At 38.9% G+C, this 6,163-nt stretch overlaps 1 long non-coding RNA gene across 1 annotated transcript; it reads left to right on the forward strand.

The window, feature by feature from the left end:
* Positions 1-1,470: 1,470 nt before the first annotated feature.
* On the forward strand, positions 1,471-5,133 carry LOC102548224 (uncharacterized). The gene is made up of 4 exons (XR_015642569.1): positions 1,471-1,586; positions 3,473-3,524; positions 4,177-4,343; positions 5,038-5,133. It is a non-coding gene; the product is annotated as an uncharacterized LOC102548224 (long non-coding RNA).
* Positions 5,134-6,163: the final 1,030 nt, after the last annotated feature.

Raw genomic sequence — 6,163 nt, forward strand, 5'->3', positions numbered from 1 at the left:
AAAGCATTCTCACTTAGGGCCCTTCCAGATTTAACAGAAGGCTTGAGTGTCGTAAACCAGCAGACAGGAGGAGATCCAACGGGGAAACAGAGGCTTGCTAGAGAGCCATCTGTGCAGAGGGCTACACTCCAGCTTCCCAGAATGGGTATCCAGTCCAGGGAATGTTGGCTGCCTCTGGGGACAGTTGGCCAGCACAGAAAACCCCTCTCCTGGAAGTCCTAAGTTGTGTGTTCAGGACTCCAATGAATAGAATTTGGTTAGGTTAGCAGAGGAGCAATATCATCAGCCAGACTCTGGTCGTGCTGATTTATAAAAACTTGCTGGCTTCAAGATGTGACAGATTGGCCTGTCAAATGGGGCTAATAATTCCTGCCTCATGGGTTTGTATGAGGTTCCAGTCGAAAAGCTTATGTAAAGCTATTAGCATAGAGCTCAACTAAGTTCAGAATTCAATAAGTGGATCATGGTAAAGTTCCCCTGTGAAGCTTTTTACCTCCATTTCCCCCTTCACTTTCTGATGCAGCTCCTTTTCATGGTTCATGACTGTGATCAGCCAGAACCTGATTCCACGTCAGGAAGTGGTCGCATGTACCAGATAACACCTGCATAGTTTGCGTGGTATTTGTTATGGTTCTCATTCCTCACAATCTTTAAAACTGGAGATAGAGCTGCACGCAAACCTGGCACTGGAGAGAACCGTCCCTAGTCTCTTAAGACATCCCTCATATATCCATCCATGCAGACAGAAAAAGGTTTTCTTCCAAGAACAAATACGCCACATTGAGTCATGGCACAGACCCTTTGACCACTAGTGCCAGGGTAGGCCAATGTAGCCAGTAGGTAGCTGGCTTCCTGGTTACCAACTGACTGAGGCAACACCTGACGTTCCTCAGGTTTTTCCTGGAGCTCACTGAGGCCAGACTGGGTCAGAGAGCCAGCCAAATAGTGCTCACAGGGTTCAAACATCCGCAGACTCATCTCCAGTTTTTCTCTAACTATTTCTAGCTGTCCCCACGTCCTCTTTACCCCGATGACCTAAAAAGAAAGCAATGCTATCCTCGTTTTGATTTCATTAAAATTTGACCAACGTCCAAGTAGTTCATCCATAAAGAGGCTCAGAAAGTGCTGCCGGGGAACCCAGGGCGGCTTGTATAATTTAAATAATAGTTTCTCCCACGTTACATGAGGTAAACTTTGGAGGTAAAACAAAAAGGAAAGTTGATTCTTTGACAAAGGCTTCTGGTCAAGAACCAGGGAGGAATCCAGATTCTGCCTTATTAAAACAATAATTTAAACTCCATTTAATATTGCTTCGGTTGATAATCCCGTGCTGGCAGCTTTGGCTCGAGTGTGAGCACAGTTCATCACCCATTCAGAATTTTGCTAGCAGAATTTTGCTTTGTCGATAAGGTGCCCTGTTCTAGAATTACCCACACAAAGACCTAGTATTGATAAAAAGGAATTCGACTTAGGGCTTTAAGGGAAGAGCGTGTCTCAACCCAGGCACTGGAGAGTAACACAAGCTTTGCATTCAGCTTTTCCAGAATCGACTCCAGGATCTTATCGGAAGGGACCAGCAGGTTCTGGTAAGGATATTAACCAGAATTTGTTGCAGGCTTCTTTCCCCAACCACCTTATAAACACTTCCCCATATGTGCTGCCTTCGATTTGCATTTAATGAATCATTCAAATTTTTTTGTGCCACGCATGCGTAGTAGGTGTTGACAGGAGGGTGCATGTCCCCGAGACCTGAGGAATCAAAATTATAGGTATATTACCCTGTAGAAATTGCCTCCTAAAATAACACGGCGATAACACTCGTTTTGATTAAAAATGTTGAGTGTTACATTTTAGAGAATTATTGTTAGTTAAACTGCCTAGTCATTACCCAAGAATCTTTGTCTGTGCTTGCTTCTGATTGGGCAGAAGAGAGTATGCAAATTATTGACCAATATGCAATCTAGCCTTTGTTTCGTGATTCTTTACCCCATTGGATTGTATTACCTTATTTATTAAATCATTAATCCTAAGGCCTAGAGATCTAAACTTTATTATTGTGTGTAAGGTATGTTTACAGATAGGTATATGGAGGTCAGAGGACAATTTTGTGGAATTAATTTTTTCCCTTCTGCCTTCATGTGTATTCTGTGAATAAACTGAGTTCATGAGACTTGCGAAACACGTTCCTTTCCTTCCTGAACATCTAACCTGCCCCAGGTCCTAGAGATTTAAAAGCACGGATTTTAGAATGAAATGGGTCAAATTTTAGTTCATACTCTGCTTCTTAATAGCAATATAAACAGAGTGTTATTTGACGTGCCCTAACCTCAGGTTCCTTTCCTGTGTGTTCCAGGATATTTGATCACATTATGAACCCCAAGATTGTGTTATTCACTGGGAAAACTTAGCCCATACCCTTAATCCAAGAGTTTTCTGCTTCTTATAAACAGGATTAAATAAAGTCAACCAACCTTAAGTCGAGAGGTGGAGGAAGCAACAGGGAGGAAATAGGAAAAAACCGTAGAGAGTAAGAGGAAGTCAGGAGGATAGCTAGAGATATGCACAGGAAGTAGAAGGGCGGGGTATTCCATCCGAGGGATTTTGGGACAGTGTGGAGGAGGAGAGCTTACCGTTTCCTTTTAAGAATGTCAGCTGAGGAGGAAGGTCTGCTGGGTGCTTTCTTAGTCTCTATGAGCTAAGCAGGCTTTCACTCCAGTACATGACTCCCAAGTCTGCACCTGCATGCCTACTTTCAATAGTTTCAAGTTCCTTGAGCATGCTGCCTTCGCCCTTTACTTTATGCATTTTGGGTTTCACCATTTTAGAACAGTTTCATTTTATACCAGTGAAAACAGCCATTTTCTATGAAAAAAACCCATACATCATTTTTCCTCCACCAAATATTCAAGTGCTAATAGCAAAGGGTCCTGAAAATATCTGATCATGAGTTGGGTCAAACCTAGCAGAGAGCCCCTTAGGCCTTTGACTAACACAGACTGTATTCAATACACTCTTACACACACACTATACATACATATGCATATAGTATAACGTTATTATTGTGTATAATACTATATATATTGATTATATATTAATATATAAGTATATTATATATAAATATGTATTTAATGGTATGTGCATATATTATATTAATATATAATAATATTTTCATACATCATATTATATTATGTGCATATATAATAGTATATAATATATTTTTATTTTTTAATATTATAATGTAATATAAATGTAAATAGTGTTTATTATTTATATTATATTTATATAATATGTAATATAGTATATATGATATAGTAATTGTATGTATAATATCACATATAATATTATATAACCTATAATATTAAACATGTGCTAATTATGTTATTTATTATTATGAATGTGTTACATATGTATATATTAATCATATGATATAATATATATTATATGCATATCTTTTCCTTTTAAATCTTGCTAGGATTTTCCTAAGCTTGGACTGCATTTTTCATTCTTCTGGAAACAACCTTAAGGTCTGTCATGCTTAGAATTCTCGTGCTCCTACTCCAAATTCCTATGTTAAAATTTCATCCCTAAAATGGTGATCTTAGGGAGGAAGGATATGAAGGGGGGGACCCTGAAGATGGAGTAGTGGTGACAGGAGAGCAGGGAACTCTGTCTGTTCCTGGCACATGTGAGCAGGTAGGTACCTTATTTCTCAGTCTGCACACCTCTGGAACATGAAGTCCTGTCATTTATAAACTCCACAACCTACAGCATTTTGTACTAACAACCTGAGTGGGATAAGACATGTCCTGGAAGAGAAAACACAAAAAACAACATAAAAATAATTAGCTTTATTATCTCCCGAGGTCCTCCTGCTGGCTACATTTCTTCCAGACAATGGCTATGAGTGTGACATATGAATGACTCCAGCTAGCCGCCTTCTCCGCCGACTTTTCCTTTGTTTGTGGACCATTCTTCTTTAGTTTGGTCTCCTTATGAAGGTGGCTTTCATTTTGTGAGACTGTCAAACACTGTGACTGTGCACCAGGCTGAAGGGTGCATATTTCTGGTTTGTGCCTAGCTAAGCATTCCTAGATGTCTTCCTCCATGTTCTGTTTCTGTAAGAGAATCCCACAGCCTCGGTGAATTACACATAATAGAAGTTTATTTGGTATTCAGTTCAGGAGGCCGAGAAACCTAAGAACCTGGAACCAGCATCCAACATGGACTTTTGTGCAGCATGGAGAGCTGGGCTAAATGTATCCTTTGATCTTAAAGGCCCCACCTCATATAATGACAACTGAGTTGCAGCATGAATTTGGAAGAGACCTTAAACCATCATACTGGTAAGTCTGCATTGTTATTTCACTTATAATGAGAGCATATTTGCTGTAATGACTCCATATCTGTGAAAGTCCTTGAAGATGGTAAGAGTCAGTGATCAGGAAATGGTGAAGGGTCTTTATTCCTCTCCTTTTACTGCATATATATATATATATATATATGTATATATATATACATATATACACATATACATATATATATCTTTAGAGAGGCATGACTATGTATACACACACACACACACACACACACACACACACACACACACCTCTCTAGAAACCAGCAAAGTCTACTGTGACCAATAATCCTTCTTAGCCACTTTGGACTTTTTACTTTGCAATTATTTTATCAATACAATTACTTATTCGAAAAAACTTAGTATGTCTCTTGCTTTGCAAAGAACTGCCCCATGAATCCAGGGTTATGCCTCATTCATCAATGTTCTTCCTGCATTGGTGGGACATACAGTCAATGTTAAACATGCTTGGTCAGCACATAGAATGCTTCACAACATTCCCAAGGCCATGACGGATGTGACCATGATGTATGTAGATTCATATTTCTTCTGTAGATTAAATGTGTGCTGGCAGCACACATGATTTCAGATAGCTGTTGAGAAGCATAATTTGCCCAACTCTTCTATAGTTTTTCATGCATAAAATGGAAAGATAATAACATCTGATTTTATTTCCTACACAGGTAAGGGATGGTGTGTGAGAACATGCTGGGACAGTTGAAGAAGAGCACCTATCATGTTCAAACTCTGTTTTTATATTAAACCAACCTACAAGCATAGAGCGTTATTTGTGTTTCTTTAATTTCCCCTAAACTCGTGTTGCCTTCTCTCAAAAGAGATTCATTTAACACTTTCTTGTTCTTCCTCCTAAACTTGTCTGCTTCTCTTCTGTGAATTCAAGTGCAAACATGAATTTTAAGAAATTAACTCCTTTATGCTATTTGTGAAAATAATTATTCTTTGGGTGCATTTCCATCTATTAAATTGTAAGGTAGCTTAAATAAGCTCTTACACTGATTTGTGACCATATATATATATATATATATATATATATATATATACACACACATATATATAGTGACTATATATTTGTGTGTATGTATGTGTGAAGAAGTGGTGAATATATATATATATATGTGTGTGTGTGTGTGTGTGTGAATACATATATGTATATATGTCAATTAATAGTATTTCATAGGGTAGGCAGATCATTTATTCACCTTTTTATTCTCGTATTTTCTATAGGACCAGAGACAAAGTTTTCAAGCAATACTCTTTACTCCTCTGCTGAATCATATGCGTTGTCTAAGGGGAACTACATAGAATCAAGGAAGCAGCAGTGGCAGAGCAGAGCCATGGCTTTTCCTTTTCCTCAGCAGGCTCTACTGATATTCAGTCAAAGGCCATGGTTAATCAACAATTATCATGGGAGGTGATAATTATTGGCATGGAGTTCTTTCAAAAATTCTTTCTAATAGAATCCCCATTAGAGAGAGAGAGAGAGAGTTGTTTTATTTTGTTCTGAAGCAGCTTTGGTAGACACGGAACTCCCTGAAGAGTTCCATTTAATCTGTACTTGATAAATAATTGTAGTTGGCTGGGTGGGTTGAACGGGGCATTGGGATGGAGGGTAGGCAACGGGCGTTACTGAGCTTCTTCCTGGTGGGCCCCTGGGAGTAACTGTAAGAGAGGAAGGAAAAAGGAAGAGGGAAGGAGAAGCTAAATAGGATCAGGCAAAAAACAAGTTGGAAGAGAGACAGCAACCCTTGCACTTGTGCTCCAGGTGGGAAACAGTTTTAGAGGGAAAGC

Source organism: Rattus norvegicus, chromosome 18, assembly GCF_021556685.1.
Source record: "Rattus norvegicus strain SHRSP/BbbUtx chromosome 18, alternate assembly SHRSP_T2T, whole genome shotgun sequence".
Classification (NCBI taxonomy): domain Eukaryota; kingdom Metazoa; phylum Chordata; class Mammalia; order Rodentia; family Muridae; genus Rattus; species Rattus norvegicus.